The 25,318-nt window shown below is 29.1% G+C and overlaps 7 non-coding genes across 7 annotated transcripts; all 7 read right to left on the bottom strand.

Moving 5' to 3' along the window:
* Positions 1 to 4,785: 4,785 nt before the first annotated feature.
* On the bottom strand, positions 4,786 to 4,859 carry TRNAI-AAU (transfer RNA isoleucine (anticodon AAU)). Its single transcript has one exon. It is a non-coding gene; the product is annotated as a tRNA-Ile (tRNA).
* A 4,781-nt stretch (positions 4,860 to 9,640) lies between these two features.
* Positions 9,641 to 9,714, bottom strand: TRNAI-AAU (transfer RNA isoleucine (anticodon AAU)). The gene has a single exon. It is a non-coding gene; the product is annotated as a tRNA-Ile (tRNA).
* Positions 9,715 to 14,494: 4,780 nt separating this feature from the next.
* On the bottom strand, positions 14,495 to 14,568 carry TRNAI-AAU (transfer RNA isoleucine (anticodon AAU)). The gene has a single exon. It is a non-coding gene; the product is annotated as a tRNA-Ile (tRNA).
* Positions 14,569 to 16,917: 2,349 nt separating this feature from the next.
* TRNAI-AAU (transfer RNA isoleucine (anticodon AAU)) lies at positions 16,918 to 16,991 on the bottom strand. Its single transcript has one exon. It is a non-coding gene; the product is annotated as a tRNA-Ile (tRNA).
* A 2,374-nt stretch (positions 16,992 to 19,365) lies between these two features.
* On the bottom strand, positions 19,366 to 19,443 carry TRNAI-AAU (transfer RNA isoleucine (anticodon AAU)). Its single transcript has one exon. It is a non-coding gene; the product is annotated as a tRNA-Ile (tRNA).
* A 2,359-nt stretch (positions 19,444 to 21,802) lies between these two features.
* On the bottom strand, positions 21,803 to 21,880 carry TRNAI-AAU (transfer RNA isoleucine (anticodon AAU)). Its single transcript has one exon. It is a non-coding gene; the product is annotated as a tRNA-Ile (tRNA).
* Positions 21,881 to 24,245: 2,365 nt separating this feature from the next.
* TRNAI-AAU (transfer RNA isoleucine (anticodon AAU)) lies at positions 24,246 to 24,319 on the bottom strand. The gene has a single exon. It is a non-coding gene; the product is annotated as a tRNA-Ile (tRNA).
* Between the last annotated feature and the right edge of the window lie 999 nt (positions 24,320 to 25,318).

Below are 25,318 nucleotides of genomic sequence, written 5' to 3'. Positions count from 1 at the left end.
ATGCGTGTATATTGTCTAAAATAATAATTTAATAGTTTCTTTTAAAGAAAGAAGTAGAAAATATTTATACAAGTGTATTGATATGTTACCCTTATCGTCTTCTTCTACAATATCTAACTTTTCATAATTTCAATCTTATGTTAGAATTGAATATGGCCTAGAAGGATGCAAAGAAAGCTAAGGTGATAGAGGAAACAATGAGAAAATCTCACAATAGGATGAAAATACACTATAACAGGAAAGCAAGTACTTGAATTTCAACAACAACAATGTATTTGTTAGGTTCAGTCATATGAGTGAGGTTAGTCAGGCGCTGAAAATATGAAAATACTAGGGTGTGGTTGTTATGTGGAGATTAATTTATAAGGTATTATAACTGATTAGGCTATTTGGTAGCTAAAAATCGATTTACAAGGCATTAGAAATTGTTTTAGGGATGTAAATGTCATAAATTTTCGAAGCGTTATAGAAATCAATTTTAGGTTGTAAGACATTTATTTTTAGGTGAGCATGAGAAAATAGTAACACTTAAGAATAAATGGGTGATAAATAATGAAGTGTAATTAGACTTAATTAGGTTAGTTAATGGATGTATATAATAATTAATTCATTTAAGATAAAGCTTGATTAATCTCGATATTAGTGTTATGTTTGAAAATATTGTTTCGTGTAATCATATTTTGTTAACGATAAAATTAAACTATTATGACATGTCAATCACGGTATGTGCCAAGTTTCAATATCAGATGAGTGTTATTTGACAATGATGTTATTAAATAAGGTCTTTCTAAGTTCCATATAGATGACAAGCCAAAAGAAACATGTCGTGATAGAATTGGAGAAAACACCCTAATGGACTTATGGGAATTTAGTAGGAAGGTCTTGCATGAAATAAGGGGCATCGCTAAGGAGTTTAGAGGCGTACTCTTCAACTTCCTAACTGTTATCCACAATTAACTAGTTCTCACTGTCATTACCTTTTGTAAAGTTCAATGAGACGGATAAGAAGGGTCATCATATTAATGAATGAATCTGATGAAGACATAACATAAGAAACACTAATTATACAATTCATTTTATTATGTCATTCTCTTGAGGAAATGATAATAAAAAAACATATTCAAATGACCATTTTCTAGTCATTGACTTTTTTGAAGGGTTGATCAAATCATGTTCTTGGTTGGCCATGTGATAGCCTATAAAGACCTTCTTTCATGTACAACCGCTAATTATTATATCATAATAACATTGTTCATCCTAATCAAATAGTACTTCAGCCATAATTATAAACAAAGAAAATACAACTTTCACGTTTATTAAGAATGGTAGTTAATATATTTAATTTTCTTGATTCCACTAACAAGAATAAACATAATTACTAATTTGCCCTTAATTAAATTGTCATCCCCTAACAATACTCCTTCTATTTTTTTTATTATAAGTCGCTTTGAGAAAATAAATGTACCAAATTATAAGTCATTTCACAATACCAAGAAATCATTAATATTATTTTACTTATTATACGCTTGAGAATTTATTACTCTCTCTTCTTCTCTTTCTTTAAGTTTATCTTTATAATACCATTAATAAAAGATAATTTTATATTATTTCATAATTTCTCTTTATCATACAACAATGATTATATTTTTTTAATATAAACGAAAATGTCAAAACGACTTCTAATAAAAAAAAGAGGTAGTATTAAGTAACTAGTGCAAGATTAATTTTTTTTATTAAAAGAATTAAACGTGCCTAGATTTTCTTTGTCACTGACTTATATTTAAGACTAAACATATTAGAAGATTTTTTTCTGAGAAATAAGGTCAGAGGGAGTATGTATTTTCCTATTGTACATAACAAATTATCACATCCTTCGTATAGGCACTTCTTTCTTGAGCTAGCAATAATTGTTCATCTTAAATCTTTTCTGAATTAAATATAGTGTTGCTCGGTCATGGTGTATCAATTGTGACCATATAAACCAACAAAAGGAAATGAAATTTACGAATTTGCATATGATGGAATTAGTTTTCAGATACCTATAAGCATAATCATGACTGTGTTCAATTTTTAGAAGTCTTATGTAGTTTAGCCGCCGTTTATATGTGGAAAAATAAATAGAAACCCTAATTTGCCAGGGTTTAACCATGAGAAATATTTTACAAGGCGATGCATGCCTTCAAAGACAACCATCAGCACAACGATTGCGTGTGAGCATTTTTCTATCATATACTTCTTTTTGTAAAGTAATTTATACGATATATTTGAACAAGGAGAAATAAAAAATATTATAGAAATTAAGCTACTAGGTATGTTTCTCAAATGATTTCAGATTTAACCAAAAATAAAACAATCAATGGCCCATGCAGGTCTCAAACCTGAGACCTTCGCGTTATTCGCACGACGCTCTAACCAACTGAGCTAATGGGTCATGCATGTATATTGTCTAAAATACTAATTTAATAGTTTCTTTTAAAGAAAGAAGTAGAAAATATTTATACAAGTGTATTGATGTGTTACCCTTATCGTCTTCTTCTACAATATCTAACTTTTCATAATTTCAATCTTATGTTAGAATTGAATATGGCCTAGAAGGATGCAAAGAAAGCTAAGGTGATAGAGGAAACAATGAGAAAATCTCACAATAGGTTGAAAATACACTATAAGAGGAAAGCAAGTACTTGAATTTCAACAACAACAATGTATTTGTTAGGTTCAGTCATATGAGTGAGGTTAGTCAGGCGCTGAAAATATGAAAATACTAGGGTGTGGTTGTTATGTGGAGATTAATTTATAAGGTATTATAACTGATTAGGCTATTTGGTAGCTTAAAATCGATTTATGAGGCATTAGAAATTGTTTTAGGGATGTAAAAGTCATAAATATTCGAAGTGTTATAGAAATCAATTTTTAGGTTGTAAGACATTTATTTTTAGGTGAGCATGAGATAATAGTAACACTTAAGAATAAATGGGTGATAAATAATGAAGTGTAATTGGACTTAATTAGGTTAGTTAATGGATGTATATAATAATTAAGTCATTTAAGATAAAGCTTGATTAATCGCGATATTAGTGTTATGTTTGAAAATATTGTTTCGTGTAATCATATTTTTTTAACGATAAAATTAAACTATTGAGACATGTGAATCACGGTATGTGTCAAGTTTCAATATCAGATGAGTGTTATTTGACAATGATGTTATTAAATAAGGACTTTCTAAGTTCCATATAGATGACATGCCAAAGGAAACATGTCGTGATAGAATTGGAGAAAACACCCTAATGGACTTATGGGAATTTAGTAGAAAGGTCTTACATGAAATAAGGGGCGTCGCTAAGGAGTTTAGAGGCGTACTCTTCAACTTCCCAACTGTTATCCACAATTAACTAGTTATCACTGTCATTACCTTTTGTAAAGTTCAATGAGACGGATAAGAAGGGTCATCATATTAATGAATGAATCCTATGAAGACATAACATAAGAAACACTAATTATACAATTCATTTTATTATGTCATTCTCTTGAGGAAATGATAATAAAAACATATTCAAATGACCATTTTCTAGTCATTGACTTTTTTGAAGGGTTGATCAAATCATGTTCTTGGTTGGCCATGTGATAGCCTATAAAGACCTTCTTTCATGTACGGCCGCTAATTATTATATCATAATAACATTGTTCATCCTAATCAAATAGTACTTCGGCCATAATTATAAACAAAGAAAAGACAACTTTCACGTTTATTAAGAATGGAAGTTAATATATTTAATTTTCTTGATTCCACTAACAAGAATAAACATAATTACTAATTTACCCTTAATTAAATTGTCATCCCCTAACAATACTCCCTCTATTTTTTTTATTATAAGTCGCTTTGAGAAAATAAATGTACCAAATTATAAGTCATTTCATAATACCAAGAAATCATTAATATTATTTTTCTTATTATACGCTTGAGAATTTATTATCTCTCTTCTTCCCTTTCTTTAAGTTTATCTTTATAATACCATTAATAAAAGATAATTTTATAATATTTCATAATTTCTCTTTATCATACAACAACGATTACATTTTTTTAATATAAACGAAAATGTCAAAACGACTTCTAATAAAAAAAAGAGGTAGTATTAAGTAACTAGTGCAAGATTAATTTTTTTTATTAAAAGATTTAAACGTGCCTAGATTTTCTTTGTCACTGACTTATATTTAAGACTAAACATATTAGAAGATTTTTTTCTGAGAAATAAGGTCGGAGGGAGTATGTATTTCCTAGTGTACATAACAAATTATCACATCCTTCGTATAGGTACTTCTTTCTTGAGCTAGCAATAATTGTTCTTCTTAAATCTTTTCTGAATTAAATATAGGGTTGCTCGGTCATGGTGTATCAATTGTGACCATATAAACCAACAAAAGGAAATGAAATTTAAGAATATTCATATGATGGAATTAGTTTTTAGATACCTATAAGCATAATCATGACTGTGTTAAATTTTTAGAAGTCCTATTTAGGTTAGCCGCGGTTTATATATGGAAAAATAAAGAGAAACCTTAATTTGCCAGGGTTTAACCATGAGAAATATTTTACAAGGCGATGCATGCCTTCAAAGACAACCATCAGCACAACGATTGCGTGTGAACATTTTTCTATCATATACTTCTTTTTGTAAAGTAATTTATATGATATATTTGAACAAGGAGAAATAAAAAATATTATAGAAATTAAGCTACTAGGTATGTTTCTCAAATGATTTTAGATTTAACCAAAAATAAAACAATCAATGGCCCATGCAGGTCTCAAACCTGAGACCTTTGCGTTATTAGCACGACGCTCTAACCAACTGAGCTAATGAGCCATGCGTGTATATTGTCTAAAATAATAATTTAATAGTTTCTTTTAAAGAAAGAAGTAGAAAATATTTATACAAGTGTATTGATATGTTACCCTTATCGTCTTCTTCTACAATATCTAACTTTTCATAATTTCAATCTTATGTTAGAATTGAATATGGCCTAGAAGGATGCAAAGAAAGCTAAGGTGATAGAGGAAACAATGAGAAAATCTCACAATAGGATGAAAATACACTATAACAGGAAAGCAAGTACTTGAATTTCAACAACAACAATGTATTTGTTAGGTTCAGTCATATGAGTGAGGTTAGTCAGGCGCTGAAAATATGAAAATACTAGGGTGTGGTTGTTATGTGGAGATTAATTTATAAGGTATTATAACTGATTAGGCTATTTGGTAGCTAAAAATCGATTTACAAGGCATTAGAAATTGTTTTAGGGATGTAAATGTCATAAATTTTCGAAGCGTTATAGAAATCAATTTTAGGTTGTAAGACATTTATTTTTAGGTGAGCATGAGAAAATAGTAACACTTAAGAATAAATGGGTGATAAATAATGAAGTGTAATTAGACTTAATTAGGTTAGTTAATGGATGTATATAATAATTAATTCATTTAAGATAAAGCTTGATTAATCTCGATATTAGTGTTATGTTTGAAAATATTGTTTCGTGTAATCATATTTTGTTAACGATAAAATTAAACTATTATGACATGTCAATCACGGTATGTGCCAAGTTTCAATATCAGATGAGTGTTATTTGACAATGATGTTATTAAATAAGGTCTTTCTAAGTTCCATATAGATGACAAGCCAAAAGAAACATGTCGTGATAGAATTGGAGAAAACACCCTAATGGACTTATGGGAATTTAGTAGGAAGGTCTTGCATGAAATAAGGGGCATCGCTAAGGAGTTTAGAGGCGTACTCTTCAACTTCCTAACTGTTATCCACAATTAACTAGTTCTCACTGTCATTACCTTTTGTAAAGTTCAATGAGACGGATAAGAAGGGTCATCATATTAATGAATGAATCTGATGAAGACATAACATAAGAAACACTAATTATACAATTCATTTTATTATGTCATTCTCTTGAGGAAATGATAATAAAAAAACATATTCAAATGACCATTTTCTAGTCATTGACTTTTTTGAAGGGTTGATCAAATCATGTTCTTGGTTGGCCATGTGATAGCCTATAAAGACCTTCTTTCATGTACAACCGCTAATTATTATATCATAATAACATTGTTCATCCTAATCAAATAGTACTTCAGCCATAATTATAAACAAAGAAAATACAACTTTCACGTTTATTAAGAATGGTAGTTAATATATTTAATTTTCTTGATTCCACTAACAAGAATAAACATAATTACTAATTTGCCCTTAATTAAATTGTCATCCCCTAACAATACTCCTTCTATTTTTTTATTATAAGTCGCTTTGAGAAAATAAATGTACCAAATTATAAGTCATTTCACAATACCAAGAAATCATTAATATTATTTTACTTATTATACGCTTGAGAATTTATTACTCTCTCTTCTTCTCTTTCTTTAAGTTTATCTTTATAATACCATTAATAAAAGATAATTTTATATTATTTCATAATTTCTCTTTATCATACAACAATGATTATATTTTTTTAATATAAACGAAAATGTCAAAACGACTTCTAATAAAAAAAAGAGGTAGTATTAAGTAACTAGTGCAAGATTAATTTTTTTTATTAAAAGAATTAAACGTGCCTAGATTTTCTTTGTCACTGACTTATATTTAAGACTAAACATATTAGAAGATTTTTTTCTGAGAAATAAGGTCAGAGGGAGTATGTATTTTCCTATTGTACATAACAAATTATCACATCCTTCGTATAGGCACTTCTTTCTTGAGCTAGCAATAATTGTTCATCTTAAATCTTTTCTGAATTAAATATAGTGTTGCTCGGTCATGGTGTATCAATTGTGACCATATAAACCAACAAAAGGAAATGAAATTTACGAATTTGCATATGATGGAATTAGTTTTCAGATACCTATAAGCATAATCATGACTGTGTTCAATTTTTAGAAGTCTTATGTAGTTTAGCCGCCGTTTATATGTGGAAAAATAAATAGAAACCCTAATTTGCCAGGGTTTAACCATGAGAAATATTTTACAAGGCGATGCATGCCTTCAAAGACAACCATCAGCACAACGATTGCGTGTGAGCATTTTTCTATCATATACTTCTTTTTGTAAAGTAATTTATACGATATATTTGAACAAGGAGAAATAAAAAATATTATAGAAATTAAGCTACTAGGTATGTTTCTCAAATGATTTCAGATTTAACCAAAAATAAAACAATCAATGGCCCATGCAGGTCTCAAACCTGAGACCTTCGCGTTATTCGCACGACGCTCTAACCAACTGAGCTAATGGGTCATGCATGTATATTGTCTAAAATACTAATTTAATAGTTTCTTTTAAAGAAAGAAGTAGAAAATATTTATACAAGTGTATTGATGTGTTACCCTTATCGTCTTCTTCTACAATATCTAACTTTTCATAATTTCAATCTTATGTTAGAATTGAATATGGCCTAGAAGGATGCAAAGAAAGCTAAGGTGATAGAGGAAACAATGAGAAAATCTCACAATAGGTTGAAAATACACTATAAGAGGAAAGCAAGTACTTGAATTTCAACAACAACAATGTATTTGTTAGGTTCAGTCATATGAGTGAGGTTAGTCAGGCGCTGAAAATATGAAAATACTAGGGTGTGGTTGTTATGTGGAGATTAATTTATAAGGTATTATAACTGATTAGGCTATTTGGTAGCTTAAAATCGATTTATGAGGCATTAGAAATTGTTTTAGGGATGTAAAAGTCATAAATATTCGAAGTGTTATAGAAATCAATTTTTAGGTTGTAAGACATTTATTTTTAGGTGAGCATGAGATAATAGTAACACTTAAGAATAAATGGGTGATAAATAATGAAGTGTAATTGGACTTAATTAGGTTAGTTAATGGATGTATATAATAATTAAGTCATTTAAGATAAAGCTTGATTAATCGCGATATTAGTGTTATGTTTGAAAATATTGTTTCGTGTAATCATATTTTTTTAACGATAAAATTAAACTATTGAGACATGTGAATCACGGTATGTGTCAAGTTTCAATATCAGATGAGTGTTATTTGACAATGATGTTATTAAATAAGGACTTTCTAAGTTCCATATAGATGACATGCCAAAGGAAACATGTCGTGATAGAATTGGAGAAAACACCCTAATGGACTTATGGGAATTTAGTAGAAAGGTCTTACATGAAATAAGGGGCGTCGCTAAGGAGTTTAGAGGCGTACTCTTCAACTTCCCAACTGTTATCCACAATTAACTAGTTATCACTGTCATTACCTTTTGTAAAGTTCAATGAGACGGATAAGAAGGGTCATCATATTAATGAATGAATCCTATGAAGACATAACATAAGAAACACTAATTATACAATTCATTTTATTATGTCATTCTCTTGAGGAAATGATAATAAAAACATATTCAAATGACCATTTTCTAGTCATTGACTTTTTTGAAGGGTTGATCAAATCATGTTCTTGGTTGGCCATGTGATAGCCTATAAAGACCTTCTTTCATGTACGGCCGCTAATTATTATATCATAATAACATTGTTCATCCTAATCAAATAGTACTTCGGCCATAATTATAAACAAAGAAAAGACAACTTTCACGTTTATTAAGAATGGAAGTTAATATATTTAATTTTCTTGATTCCACTAACAAGAATAAACATAATTACTAATTTACCCTTAATTAAATTGTCATCCCCTAACAATACTCCCTCTATTTTTTTATTATAAGTCGCTTTGAGAAAATAAATGTACCAAATTATAAGTCATTTCATAATACCAAGAAATCATTAATATTATTTTTCTTATTATACGCTTGAGAATTTATTATCTCTCTTCTTCCCTTTCTTTAAGTTTATCTTTATAATACCATTAATAAAAGATAATTTTATAATATTTCATAATTTCTCTTTATCATACAACAACGATTACATTTTTTTAATATAAACGAAAATGTCAAAACGACTTCTAATAAAAAAAAGAGGTAGTATTAAGTAACTAGTGCAAGATTAATTTTTTTATTAAAAGATTTAAACGTGCCTAGATTTTCTTTGTCACTGACTTATATTTAAGACTAAACATATTAGAAGATTTTTTTCTGAGAAATAAGGTCGGAGGGAGTATGTATTTCCTAGTGTACATAACAAATTATCACATCCTTCGTATAGGTACTTCTTTCTTGAGCTAGCAATAATTGTTCTTCTTAAATCTTTTCTGAATTAAATATAGGGTTGCTCGGTCATGGTGTATCAATTGTGACCATATAAACCAACAAAAGGAAATGAAATTTAAGAATATTCATATGATGGAATTAGTTTTTAGATACCTATAAGCATAATCATGACTGTGTTAAATTTTTAGAAGTCCTATTAGGTTAGCCGCGGTTTATATATGGAAAAATAAAGAGAAACCTTAATTTGCCAGGGTTTAACCATGAGAAATATTTTACAAGGCGATGCATGCCTTCAAAGACAACCATCAGCACAACGATTGCGTGTGAACATTTTTCTATCATATACTTCTTTTTGTAAAGTAATTTATATGATATATTTGAACAAGGAGAAATAAAAAATATTATAGAAATTAAGCTACTAGGTATGTTTCTCAAATGATTTTAGATTTAACCAAAAATAAAACAATCAATGGCCCATGCAGGTCTCAAACCTGAGACCTTTGCGTTATTAGCACGACGCTCTAACCAACTGAGCTAATGAGCCATGCGTGTATATTGTCTAAAATAATAATTTAATAGTTTCTTTTAAAGAAAGAAGTAGAAAATATTTATACAAGTGTATTGATATGTTACCCTTATCGTCTTCTTCTACAATATCTAACTTTTCATAATTTCAATCTTATGTTAGAATTGAATATGGCCTAGAAGGATGCAAAGAAAGCTAAGGTGATAGAGGAAACAATGAGAAAATCTCACAATAGGATGAAAATACACTATAACAGGAAAGCAAGTACTTGAATTTCAACAACAACAATGTATTTGTTAGGTTCAGTCATATGAGTGAGGTTAGTCAGGCGCTGAAAATATGAAAATACTAGGGTGTGGTTGTTATGTGGAGATTAATTTATAAGGTATTATAACTGATTAGGCTATTTGGTAGCTAAAAATCGATTTACAAGGCATTAGAAATTGTTTTAGGGATGTAAATGTCATAAATTTTCGAAGCGTTATAGAAATCAATTTTAGGTTGTAAGACATTTATTTTTAGGTGAGCATGAGAAAATAGTAACACTTAAGAATAAATGGGTGATAAATAATGAAGTGTAATTAGACTTAATTAGGTTAGTTAATGGATGTATATAATAATTAATTCATTTAAGATAAAGCTTGATTAATCTCGATATTAGTGTTATGTTTGAAAATATTGTTTCGTGTAATCATATTTTGTTAACGATAAAATTAAACTATTATGACATGTCAATCACGGTATGTGCCAAGTTTCAATATCAGATGAGTGTTATTTGACAATGATGTTATTAAATAAGGTCTTTCTAAGTTCCATATAGATGACAAGCCAAAAGAAACATGTCGTGATAGAATTGGAGAAAACACCCTAATGGACTTATGGGAATTTAGTAGGAAGGTCTTGCATGAAATAAGGGGCATCGCTAAGGAGTTTAGAGGCGTACTCTTCAACTTCCTAACTGTTATCCACAATTAACTAGTTCTCACTGTCATTACCTTTTGTAAAGTTCAATGAGACGGATAAGAAGGGTCATCATATTAATGAATGAATCTGATGAAGACATAACATAAGAAACACTAATTATACAATTCATTTTATTATGTCATTCTCTTGAGGAAATGATAATAAAAAACATATTCAAATGACCATTTTCTAGTCATTGACTTTTTTGAAGGGTTGATCAAATCATGTTCTTGGTTGGCCATGTGATAGCCTATAAAGACCTTCTTTCATGTACAACCGCTAATTATTATATCATAATAACATTGTTCATCCTAATCAAATAGTACTTCAGCCATAATTATAAACAAAGAAAATACAACTTTCACGTTTATTAAGAATGGTAGTTAATATATTTAATTTTCTTGATTCCACTAACAAGAATAAACATAATTACTAATTTGCCCTTAATTAAATTGTCATCCCCTAACAATACTCCTTCTATTTTTTTATTATAAGTCGCTTTGAGAAAATAAATGTACCAAATTATAAGTCATTTCACAATACCAAGAAATCATTAATATTATTTTCTTATTATACGCTTGAGAATTTATTACTCTCTCTTCTTCTCTTTCTTTAAGTTTATCTTTATAATACCATTAATAAAAGATAATTTTATATTATTTCATAATTTCTCTTTATCATACAACAATGATTATATTTTTTTAATATAAACGAAAATGTCAAAACGACTTCTAATAAAAAAAAGAGGTAGTATTAAGTAACTAGTGCAAGATTAATTTTTTTTATTAAAAGAATTAAACGTGCCTAGATTTTCTTTGTCACTGACTTATATTTAAGACTAAACATATTAGAAGATTTTTTTCTGAGAAATAAGGTCAGAGGGAGTATGTATTTTCCTATTGTACATAACAAATTATCACATCCTTCGTATAGGCACTTCTTTCTTGAGCTAGCAATAATTGTTCATCTTAAATCTTTTCTGAATTAAATATAGTGTTGCTCGGTCATGGTGTATCAATTGTGACCATATAAACCAACAAAAGGAAATGAAATTTACGAATTTGCATATGATGGAATTAGTTTTCAGATACCTATAAGCATAATCATGACTGTGTTCAATTTTTAGAAGTCTTATGTAGTTTAGCCGCCGTTTATATGTGGAAAAATAAATAGAAACCCTAATTTGCCAGGGTTTAACCATGAGAAATATTTTACAAGGCGATGCATGCCTTCAAAGACAACCATCAGCACAACGATTGCGTGTGAGCATTTTTCTATCATATACTTCTTTTTGTAAAGTAATTTATACGATATATTTGAACAAGGAGAAATAAAAAATATTATAGAAATTAAGCTACTAGGTATGTTTCTCAAATGATTTCAGATTTAACCAAAAATAAAACAATCAATGGCCCATGCAGGTCTCAAACCTGAGACCTTCGCGTTATTCGCACGACGCTCTAACCAACTGAGCTAATGGGTCATGCATGTATATTGTCTAAAATACTAATTTAATAGTTTCTTTTAAAGAAAGAAGTAGAAAATATTTATACAAGTGTATTGATGTGTTACCCTTATCGTCTTCTTCTACAATATCTAACTTTTCATAATTTCAATCTTATGTTAGAATTGAATATGGCCTAGAAGGATGCAAAGAAAGCTAAGGTGATAGAGGAAACAATGAGAAAATCTCACAATAGGTTGAAAATACACTATAAGAGGAAAGCAAGTACTTGAATTTCAACAACAACAATGTATTTGTTAGGTTCAGTCATATGAGTGAGGTTAGTCAGGCGCTGAAAATATGAAAATACTAGGGTGTGGTTGTTATGTGGAGATTAATTTATAAGGTATTATAACTGATTAGGCTATTTGGTAGCTTAAAATCGATTTATGAGGCATTAGAAATTGTTTTAGGGATGTAAAAGTCATAAATATTCGAAGTGTTATAGAAATCAATTTTTAGGTTGTAAGACATTTATTTTTAGGTGAGCATGAGATAATAGTAACACTTAAGAATAAATGGGTGATAAATAATGAAGTGTAATTGGACTTAATTAGGTTAGTTAATGGATGTATATAATAATTAAGTCATTTAAGATAAAGCTTGATTAATCGCGATATTAGTGTTATGTTTGAAAATATTGTTTCGTGTAATCATATTTTTTAACGATAAAATTAAACTATTAGACATGTGAATCACGGTATGTGTCAAGTTTCAATATCAGATGAGTGTTATTTGACAATGATGTTATTAAATAAGGACTTTCTAAGTTCCATATAGATGACATGCCAAAGGAAACATGTCGTGATAGAATTGGAGAAAACACCCTAATGGACTTATGGGAATTTAGTAGAAAGGTCTTACATGAAATAAGGGGCGTCGCTAAGGAGTTTAGAGGCGTACTCTTCAACTTCCCAACTGTTATCCACAATTAACTAGTTATCACTGTCATTACCTTTTGTAAAGTTCAATGAGACGGATAAGAAGGGTCATCATATTAATGAATGAATCCTATGAAGACATAACATAAGAAACACTAATTATACAATTCATTTTATTATGTCATTCTCTTGAGGAAATGATAATAAAAACATATTCAAATGACCATTTTCTAGTCATTGACTTTTTTGAAGGGTTGATCAAATCATGTTCTTGGTTGGCCATGTGATAGCCTATAAAGACCTTCTTTCATGTACGGCCGCTAATTATTATATCATAATAACATTGTTCATCCTAATCAAATAGTACTTCGGCCATAATTATAAACAAAGAAAAGACAACTTTCACGTTTATTAAGAATGGTAGTTAATATATTTAATTTTCTTGATTCCACTAACAAGAATAAACATAATTACTAATTTACCCTTAATTAAATTGTCATCCCCTAACAATACTCCCTCTATTTTTTTTATTATAAGTCGCTTTGAGAAAATAAATGTACCAAATTATAAGTCATTTCATAATACCAAGAAATCATTAATATTATTTTTCTTATTATACGCTTGAGAATTTATTATCTCTCTTCTTCCCTTTCTTTAAGTTTATCTTTATAATACCATTAATAAAAGATAATTTTATAATATTTCATAATTTCTCTTTATCATACAACAACGATTACATTTTTTTAATATAAACGAAAATGTCAAAACGACTTCTAATAAAAAAAAGAGGTAGTATTAAGTAACTAGTGCAAGATTAATTTTTTTTATTAAAAGATTTAAACGTGCCTAGATTTTCTTTGTCACTGACTTATATTTAAGACTAAACATATTAGAAGATTTTTTTCTGAGAAATAAGGTCGGAGGGAGTATGTATTTCCTAGTGTACATAACAAATTATCACATCCTTCGTATAGGTACTTCTTTCTTGAGCTAGCAATAATTGTTCTTCTTAAATCTTTTCTGAATTAAATATAGGGTTGCTCGGTCATGGTGTATCAATTGTGACCATATAAACCAACAAAAGGAAATGAAATTTAAGAATATTCATATGATGGAATTAGTTTTTAGATACCTATAAGCATAATCATGACTGTGTTAAATTTTTAGAAGTCCTATTTAGGTTAGCCGCGGTTTATATATGGAAAAATAAAGAGAAACCTTAATTTTCCAGGGTTTAACCATGAGAAATATTTTACAAGGCGATGCATGCCTTCAAAGACAACCATCAGCACAACGATTGCGTGTGAACATTTTTCTATCATATACTTCTTTTTGTAAAGTAATTTATATGATATATTTGAACAAGGAGAAATAAAAAATATTATAGAAATTAAGCTACTAGGTATGTTTCTCAAATGATTTTAGATTTAACCAAAAATAAAACAATCAATGGCCCATGCAGGTCTCAAACCTGAGACCTTTGCGTTATTAGCACGACGCTCTAACCAACTGAGCTAATGAGCCATGCGTGTATATTGTCTAAAATAATAATTTAATAGTTTCTTTTAAAGAAAGAAGTAGAAAATATTTATACAAGTGTATTGATGTGTTACCCTTATCGTCTTCTTCTACAATATCTAACTTTTCATAATTTCAATCTTATGTTAGAATTGAATATGGCCTAGAAGGATGCAAAGAAAGCTAAGGTGATAGAGGAAACAATGAGAAAATCTCACAATAGGATGAAAATACACTATAACAGGAAAGCAAGTACTTGAATTTCAACAACAACAATGTATTTGTTAGGTTCAGTCATATGAGTGAGGTTAGTCAGGCGCTGAAAATATGAAAATACTAGGGTGTGGTTGTTATGTGGAGATTAATTTATAAGGTATTATAACTGATTAGGCTATTTGGTAGCTTAAAATCGATTTATGAGGCATTAGAAATTGTTTTAGGGATGTAAAGTCATAAATTTTCGAAGCGTTATAGAAATCAATTTTAGGTTGTAAGACATTTATTTTTAGGTGAGCATGAGATAATAGTAACACTTAAGAATAAATGGGTGATAAATAATGAAGTGTAATTAGACTTAATTAGGTTAGTTAATGGATGTATATAATAATTAAGTCATTTAAGATAAAGCTTGATTAATCTCGATATTAGTGTTATGTTTGAAAATATTGTTTCGTGTAATCATATTTTGTTAACGATAAAATTAAACTATTATGACATGTGAATCACGGTATGTGTCAAGTTTCAATATCGGATGAGTGTTATTTGACAATGATGTTATTAAATAAGGACTTTCTAAGTTCCATATAGATGACATGCCAAAAGAAACATGTCGTGATAGAATTGGAGAAAACACCCTAATGGACTTATGGGAATTTAGTAGGAAGGTCTTACATGAAATAAGGGGCATCGCTAAGGAGTTTAGAGGCGTACTCTTCAACTTCCTAACTGTTATCCACAATTAACTAGTTCTCACTGTCATTACCTTTTGTAAAGTTCAATGAGACGGATAAGAAGGGTCATCATATTAATGAATGAATCTGAGGAAGACATAACATAAGAAACACTAATTATACAATTCATTTTATTATGTCATTCTCTTGAGGAAATGATAATAAAAAAACATATTCAAATGACCATTTTCTAGTCATTGACTTTTTTGAAGGGTTGATCAAATCATGTTCTTGGTTGGCCATGTGATAGCCTATAAAGACCTTCTTTCATGTACACCGCTAATTATTATATCATAATAACATTGTTCATCCTAATCAAATAGTACTTCAGCCATAATTATAAACAAAGAAAATACAACTTTCACGTTTATTAAGAATGGTAGTTAATATATTTAATTTTCTTGATTCCACTAACAAGAATAAACATAATTACTAATTTGCCCTTAATTAAATTGTCATCCCCTAACAATACTCCTCTATTTTTTTATTATAAGTCGCTTTGAGAAAATAAATGTACCAAATTATAAGTCATTTCACAATACCAAGAAATCATTAATATTATTTTTCTTATTATACGCTTGAGAATTTATTATCTCTCTTCTTCCCTTTCTTTAAGTTTATCTTTATAATACCATTAATAAAAGATAATTTTATATTATTTCATAATTTCTCTTTATCATACAACAATGATTACATTTTTTAATATAAACGAAAATGTCAAAACGACTTCTAATAAAAAAAAGAGGTAGTATTAAGTAACTAGTGCAAGATTAATTTTTTTTATTAAAAGAATTAAACGTGCCTAGATTTTCTTTGTCACTGACTTATATTTAAGACTAAACATATTAGAAGATTTTTTTCTGATAAATAAGGTCGGAGGGAGTATGTATTTTCCTAGTGTACATAACAAATTATCACATCCTTCGTATAGGTACTTCTTTCTTGAGCTAGCAATAATTGTTCATCTTAAATCTTTTCTGAATTAAATATAGGGTTGCTCGGTCATGGTGTATCAATTGTGACCATATAAACCAACAAAAGGAAATGAAATTTAGAATATGCATATGATGGAATTAGTTTTCAGATACCTATAAGCATAATCATGACTGTGTTAATTTTTAGAAGTCCTATGTAGGTTAGCCGCCGTTTATATGTGGAAAAATAAATAGAAACCCTAATTTGCCAGGGTTTAACCATGAGAAATATTTTACAAGGCGATGCATGCCTTCAAAGACAACCATCAGCACAACGATTGCGTGTGAACATTTTTCTATCATATACTTCTTTTTGTAAAGTAATTTATATGATATATTTGAACAAGGAGAAATAAAAAATATTATAGAAATTAAGCTACTAGGTATGTTTCTCAAATGATTTCAGATTTAACCAAAAATAAAACAATCAATGGCCCATGCAGGTCTCAAACCTGAGACCTTCGCGTTATTAGCACGACGCTCTAACCAACTGAGCTAATGGGTCATGCGTGTATATTGTCTAAAATACTAATTTAATAGTTTCTTTTAAAGAAAGAAGTAGAAAATATTTATACAAGTGTATTGATGTGTTACCCTTATCGTCTTCTTCTACAATATCTAACTTTTCATAATTTCAATCTTATGTTAGAATTGAATGTGGCCTAGAAGGATGCAAAGAAAGCTAAGGTGATAGAGGAAACAATGAGAAAATCTCACAATAGGTTGAAAATACACTATAAGAGGAAAGCAAGTACTTGAATTTCAACAACAACAATGTATTTGTTAGGTTCAGTCATATGAGTGAGGTTAGTCAGGCGCTGAAAATATGAAAATACTAGGGTGTGGTTGTTATGTGGAGATTAATTTATAAGGTATTAGAACTGATTAGGCTATTTGGTAGCTTAAAATCGATTTATGAGGCATTAGAAATTGTTTTAGGGATGTAAAAGTCATAAATTTTCGAAGCGTTATAGAAATCAATTTTTAGGTTGTAAGACATTTATTTTTAGGTGAGCATGAGATAATAGTAAGACTTAAGAATAAATGGGTGATAAATAATGAAGTGTAATTAGACTTAATTAGGTTAGTTAATGGATGTATATAATAATTAAGTCATTTAAGATAAAGCTTGATTAATCTCGATATTAGTGTTATGTTTGAAAATATTGTTTCGTGTAATCATATTTGTTAACGATAAAATTAAACTATTATGACATGTGAATCACGGTATGTGTCAAGTTTCAATATCAGATGAGTGTTATTTGACAATGATGTTATTAAATAAGGACTTTCTAAGTTCCATATAGATGACATGCCAAAGGAAACATGTCGTGATAGAATTGGAGAAAACACCCTAATGGACTTATGGGAATTTAGTAGAAAGGTCTTACATGAAATAAGGGGCGTCGCTAAGGAGTTTAGAGGCGTACTCTTCAACTTCCCAACTGTTATCCACAATTAACTAGTTTTCACTGTCATTACCTTTTGTAAAGTTCAATGAGACGGATAAGAAGGGTCATCATATTAATGAATGAATCTGATGAAGACATAACATAAGAAACACTAATTATACAATTCATTTTATTATGTCATTCTCTTGAGGAAATGATAATAAAAACATATTCAAATGACCATTTTCTAGTCATTGACTTTTTTGAAGGGTTGATCAAATCATGTTCTTGGTTGGCCATGTGATAGCCTATAAAGACCTTCTTTCATGTACGGCCGCTAATTATTATATCATAATAACATTGTTCATCCTAATCAAATAGTACTTCGGCCATAATTATAAACAAAGAAAATACAACTTTCACGTTTATTAAGAATGGTAGTTAATATATTTAATTTTCTTGATTCTACTAACAAGAATAAACATAATTACTAATTTACCCTTAATTAAATTGTCATCCCCTAACAATACTCCCTCTATTTTTTTATTATAATTCGCTTTGAGAAAATAAATGTACCAAATTATAAGTCATTTCACAATACCAATAAATCATTAATATTATTTTTCTTATTATACGCTTGAGAATTTATTACTCTCTCTTCTTCCCTTTCTTTAAGTTTATCTTTATAATACCATTAATAAAAGATAATTTTATAATATTTCATAATTTCTCTTTATCACACAACAATGATTACATTTTTTTAATATAAACGAAAATGTCAAAACGACTTCTAATAAAAAAAGAGGTAGTATTAAGTAACTAGTGCAAGATTAATTTTTTTTTATTAAAAGAATTAAACGTGTCTAGATTTTCATTGTCACTGACTTATATTTAAGACTAAACATATTAGAAGATTTTTTTTCTGATAAATAAGGTCGGAGGGAGTATGTATTTTCCTAGTGTACATAACAAATTATCACATCCTTCGTATAGGTACTTCTTTCTTGAGCTAGCAATAATTGTTCATCTTAAATCTTTTCTGAATTAAATATAGGGTTGCTCGGTCATGGTGTATCAATTGTGACCATATAAACCAACAAAAGGAAATGAAACTTAAGAATATGCATATGATGGAATTAGTTTTCAGATACCTATAAGCATAATCATGACTGTGTTAAATTTGTAGAAGTCCTATGTAGGTTAGCCGCTGTTTATATGTGGAAAAATAAATAGAAACCCTAATTTGACAGGGTTTAACCATGAGAAATATTTTACAAGGCGATGCATGCCTTCAAAGACAACCATCAGCACAACGATTGCGTGTGAACATTTTTCTATCATGTGAACATTTTTCTATCATATACTTCTTTTTGTAAAGTAATTTATATGATATATTTGAACAAGGAGAAATAAAAAATATTATAGAAATTAAGCTACTAGGTATGTTTCTCAAATGATTTCAGATTTAACCAAAAATAAAACAATCATTGGCCCATGCAGGTCTCGAACCTACGACAGAACTTCGCGTTATTAGCACGAAGCTCTAACCAACTGAGCTAATGGGCCATGCGTATATATTGTCTAAAATACCAATTTAATAGTTTCTTTCTTAGAAAGAAGTAGAAAATATTTATACAAGTGTATTGATGTGTTACCCTTATCGTCTTCTTCTACAATATCTAACTTTTCATAATTTCAATCTTATGTTAGAATTGAATGTGGTCTAGAAGGATGCAAAGAAAGTTAAGGTGATAGAGGAAACAATGAGAAAATCTCACTATAGGTTGAAAATACACTATAATAGGAAAGCAAGTACTTGAATTTCAACAACAACAATGTATTTGTTAGGTTCAGTCATATGAGTGAGGTTAGTCAGGCGCTGAAAATATGAAAATACTAGGGTGTGGTTGTTATGTGGAGATTAATTTATAAGGTATTAGAACTGATTAGGCTATTTGGTAGCTAAAAATCGATTTATGAGGCATTAGAAATTCTTTTAGGGATGTAAAAGTCATAAATTTTCGAAGCGTTATGGAAATCAATTTTTAGGTTGTAAGACATTTATTTTTAGGTGAGCATGAGATAATAGTAAGACTTAAGAATAAATGGGTGATAAATAATGAAGTGTAATTAGACTTAATTAGGTTAGTTAATGGATGTATATAATAATTAAGTCATTTAAGATAAAGCTTGATTAATCTCGATATTAGTGTTATGTTTGAAAATATTGTTTCGTGTAATCATATTTTGTTAACGATAAAATTAAACTATTATGACATGTGAATCACGGTATGTGTCAAGTTTCAATATCAGATGAGTGTTATTTGACAATGATGTTATTAAATAAGGTCTTTCTAAGTTCCATATAGATGACATGCCAAAGGAAACATGTCGTGATAGAATTGGAGAAAACACCCTAATGGACTTATGGGAATTTAGTAGAAAGGTCTTACATGAAATAAGGGGCATCGCTAAGGAGTTTAGAGGCGTACTCTTCAACTTCCCAACTGTTATCCACAATTAACTAGTTTTCATTGTCATTACCTTTTGTAAAGTTCAATGAGACGGATAAGAAGGGTCCATCATATTAATGAATGAATCTGATGAAGACATAACATAAGAAACACTAATTATACAATTCATTTTATTATGTCATTCTTTTGAGGATATGATAATAAAAACATATTCAAATGACCATTTTCTAGTCATTGACTTTTTTGAAGGGTTGATCAAATCATGTTCTTGGTTGGCCATGTGATAGCCTATAAAGACCTTCTTTCGTGTACGGCGGCTAATTATTATATCATGATAACATTGTTCATCCTAATCAAATAGTACTTCGGCCATAATTATAAACAAAAAAAATACAACTTTCACGTTTATTAAGAATGATAGTTAATATATTTAATTTTCTTGATTCCACAAACAAGAATAAACATAATTACTAATTTACCCTTAATTAAATTGTCATCCCCTAACAATACTCCCTCTATTTTTTTATTATAATTCACTTTGAGAAAATAAATGTACCAAATTATAAGTCATTTCACAATACCAATAAATCATTAATATTATTTTTCTTATTATACGCTTGAGAATTTATTACTCTCTCTTCTTCCCTTTCTTTAAGTTTATCTTTATAATACCATTAATAAAAGATAATTTTATAATATTTCATAGTTTCTCTTTATCATACAACAATGATTACATTTTTTTAATATAAACGAAAATGTCAAAACGACTTCTAATAAAAAAAAGAGGTAGTATTAAGTAACTAGTGCAAGATTAATTTTTTTTTTATTAAAAGAATTAAACGTGCCTAGATTTTCTTTGTCACTGACTTATATTTAAGACTAAACATATTAGAAGATTTTTTTTCTGATAAATAAGGTCGGAGGGAGTATGTCTTTTCCTAGTGTACATAACAAATTATCACATCCTTCGTATAAGTACTTCTTTCTTGAGCTAGCAATAATTGTTCATCTTAAATCTTTTCTGAATTAAATATAGGGTTGCTCGGTCATGGTGTATCAATTGTGACCATATAAACCAAAAAAAGGAAATGAAACTTAAGAATATGCATATGATGGAATTAGTTTTCAGATACCTATAAGCATAATCATGACTGTGTTAAATTTGTAGAAGTCCTATGTAGGTTAGCCGCAGTTTATATGTGGAAAAATAAATAGAAACCCTAATTTGCCAGGGTTTAACCATGAGAAATATTTTACAAGGCGATGCATGCCTTCAAAGACAACCATCAGCACAACGATTGCGTGTGAACATTTTTCTATCATATACTTCTTTTTGTAAAGTAATTTATATGATATATTTGAACAAGGAGAAATCAAAAATATTATAGAAATTAAGCTACTAGGTATGTTTCTCAAATGATTTCAGATTTAACCAAAAATAAAACAATCATTGGCCCATGCAGGTCTCGAACCTGCGAGAGAACTTCGCATTATTAGCACGACGCTCTAACCAACTGAGCTAATGGGCCATGCGTGTATATTGTCTAAAATACTAATTTTATAGTTTCTTTTAAAGAAAGTAGTAGAAAATATTTATACAAGTGTATTGATGTGTTACCCTTATCGTCTTCTTCTACAATATCTAACTTTTCATAATTTCAATCTTATGTTAGAATTGAATGTGGCCTAGAAGGATGCAAAGAAAGCTAAGGTGATAGAGGAAACAATGAGAAAATCTCACAATAGGTTGAAAGTACACTATAATAGGAAAGTAAGTACTTGAATTTCAACAACAACAATGTATTTGTTAGGTTCAGTCATATGAGTGAGGTTAGTCAGGCGCTGAAAATATGAAAATACTAGGGTGTGGTTGTTATGTGGAGATTAATTTATAAGGTATTAGAACTGATTAGGCTATTTGGTAGCTAAAAATCGATTTATGAGGCATTAGAAATTGTTTTAGGGATGTAAAAGTCATAAATTTTCGAAGCGTTATAGAAATCAATTTTTAGGTTGTAAGACATTTATTTTTAGGTGAGCATGAGATAATAGTAACACTTAAGAATAAATGGGTGATAAATAATGAAGTGTAATTAGACTTAATTAGGTTAGTTAATGGATGTATATAATAATTAAGTCATTTAAGATAAAGCTTGATTAATCTCGATATTAGTGTTATGTTTGAAAATATTGTTTCGTGTAATCATATTTTGTTAACGATAAAATTAAACTATTATGACATGTGAATCACGGTATGTGTCAAGTTTCAATATCAGATGAGTGTTATTTGACAATGATGTTATTAAATAAGGTCTTTCTAAGTTCCATATAGATGACATGCCAAAGGAAACATGTCGGGATAGAATTGGAGAAAACACCCTAATGGACTTATGGGAATTTAGTAGAAAGTTCTTACATGAAATAAGGGGAATTGCTAAGGAGTTTAGAGGCGTACTCTTCAACTTCCCAACTGTTATCCACAATTAACTAGTTTTCACTGTCATTACCTTTTGTAAAGTTCAATGAGACGAATAAGAAGGGTCATCATATTAATGAATGAATCTGATGAAGACATAACATAAGAAACACTAATTATACAATTCATTTTATAATGTCATTCTCTTGAGGAAATGATAATAAAAACATATTCAAATGACCATTTTCTAGTCATTGACTTTTTTGAAGGGTTGATCAAATCATGTTCTTGGTTGGCCATGTGATAGCCTATAAAGACCTTCTTTCATGTACGGCCGCTAATTATTATATCATAATAGCATTGTTCATCCTAATCAAATAGTACTTCGGCCATAATTATAAACAAAGAAAATACAACTTTCACGTTTATTAAGAATGGTAGTTAATATATTTAATTTTCTTGATTCCACTAACAAGAATAAACATAATTACTAATTTACCCTTAATTAAATTGTCCTCCCCTAACAATACTCCCTCTATTTTTTTATTATAATTCGTTTTGAGAAAATAAATGTACCCAGTTATAAGTCATTTCACAATACCAATAAATCATTAATATTATTTTTCTTATTATACGCTTGAGAATTTATTACTCTCTCTTCTTCCCTTTCTTTAAGTTTATCTTTATAATACCATTAATAAAAGATAATTTTATAATATTTCATAATTTCTCTTTATCATACAACAATGATTACATTTTTTTAATATAAACGAAAATGTCAAAACGACTTCTAATAAAAAAAAGAGGTAGTATTAAGTAACTAGTGCAAGATTAATTTTTTTTTATTAAAAGAATGAAACGTGCCTAGATTTTCTTTGTCATTGACTTATATTTAAGACTAAACATATTAGAAGATTTTTTTTCTGATAAATAAGGTCGGAGGGAGTATGTCTTTTCCTAGTGTACATAACAAATTATCACATCCTTCGTATAGGTACTTCTTTCTTGAGCTAGCAATAATTGTTCATGTTAAATCTTTTCTGAATTAAATATAGGGTTGCTCGGTCATGGTGTATCAATTGTGACCATATAAACCAACAAAAGGAAATGAAATTTAAGAATATGCATATGATGGAATTAGTTTTCAGATACCTATAAGCATAATCATGATTGTGTTAAATTTGTAGAAGTCCTATGTAGGTTAGCCGCGGTTTATATGTGGAAAAATAAATAGAAACCCTAATTTTCCAGAGTTTGACCATGAGAAATATTTTACAAGGCGATGCATGCCTTCAAAGACAACCATCAGCACAACGATTGTGTGTGAACATTTTTCTATCATATACTTAATTTTGTAAAGTAATTTATATGATATATTTGAACAAAGAGAAAAAGAGAAATAAAAAGAATTATAGAAATTAAGCTACTAGGCATGTTTCTCAAATGATTTCAGATTTAACCAAAAATAAAACAATCATTGGCCCATGTAGGTCTCAAACCTGCGACCTTCGCGTTATTAGCCCAACGCTCTAACCAACTGAGCTAATGAGCCATGTGTGTATATTGTCTAAAATACTAATTTAATAGTTTCTTTTAAAGAAAGAAGTAGAAAATATTTATACAAGTGTATTGATGTGTTACCCTTATCGTCTTCTTCTACAATATCTAACTTTTCATAATTTGAATCTTATGTTAGAATTGAATGTGGCCTAGAAGGATGCAAAGAAAGCTAAGGTGATAGAGGAAACAATGAGAAAATCTCACAATAGGTTGAAAATACACTATAATAGGAAAGCAAGTACTTGAATTTCAACAACAACAATGTATTTGTTAGGTTCAGTCATATGAGTAAGGTTAGTCAGGCGCTGAAAATATGAAAATACTAGGGTGTGGTTGTTATGTGGAGATTAATTTATAAGGTATTAGAACTGATTAGGCTATTTGGTAGCTAAAAATCGATTTATGAGGCATTAGAAATTGTTTTAGGGATGTAAAAGTCATAAATTTTCGAAGCGTTATAGAAATCAATTTTTAGGTTGTAAGACATTTATTTTTAGGTAAGCATGAGATAATAGTAACACTTAAGAATAAATGGGTGATAAATAATGAAGTGTAATTAGACTTAATTAGGTTAGTTAATGGATGTATATAATAATTAAGTCATTTAAGATAAAGCTTGATTAATCTCGATATTAGTGTTATGTTTGAAAATATTGTTTCGTGTAATCATATTTTGTTAACGATAAAATTAAACTATTATGACATGTGAATCACGGTATGTGTCAAGTTTCAATATCAGATGAGTGTTATTTGACAATGATGTTATTAAATAAGGTCTTTCTAAGTTCCATATAGATGACATGCCAAAGGAAACATGTCGTGATAGAATTGGAGAAAACACCCTAATGGACTTATGGGAATTTAGTAGAAAGGTCTTACATGAAATAAGGGGCATTGCTAAGGAGTTTAGAGGCGTACCATTCAACTTCCCAACTGTTATCCACAATTAACTAGTTGTCATTGTCATTACCTTTTGTAAAGTTCAATGAGA

The sequence above is a fragment of the Lathyrus oleraceus genome, chromosome 7, assembly GCF_024323335.1.
Source record: "Lathyrus oleraceus cultivar Zhongwan6 chromosome 7, CAAS_Psat_ZW6_1.0, whole genome shotgun sequence".
NCBI classification, from domain to species: Eukaryota; Viridiplantae; Streptophyta; class Magnoliopsida; order Fabales; family Fabaceae; genus Lathyrus; species Lathyrus oleraceus.
Note: the sequence above shows the minus strand (reverse complement) of the source record. Positions and strands in the feature narration are given on the sequence as shown.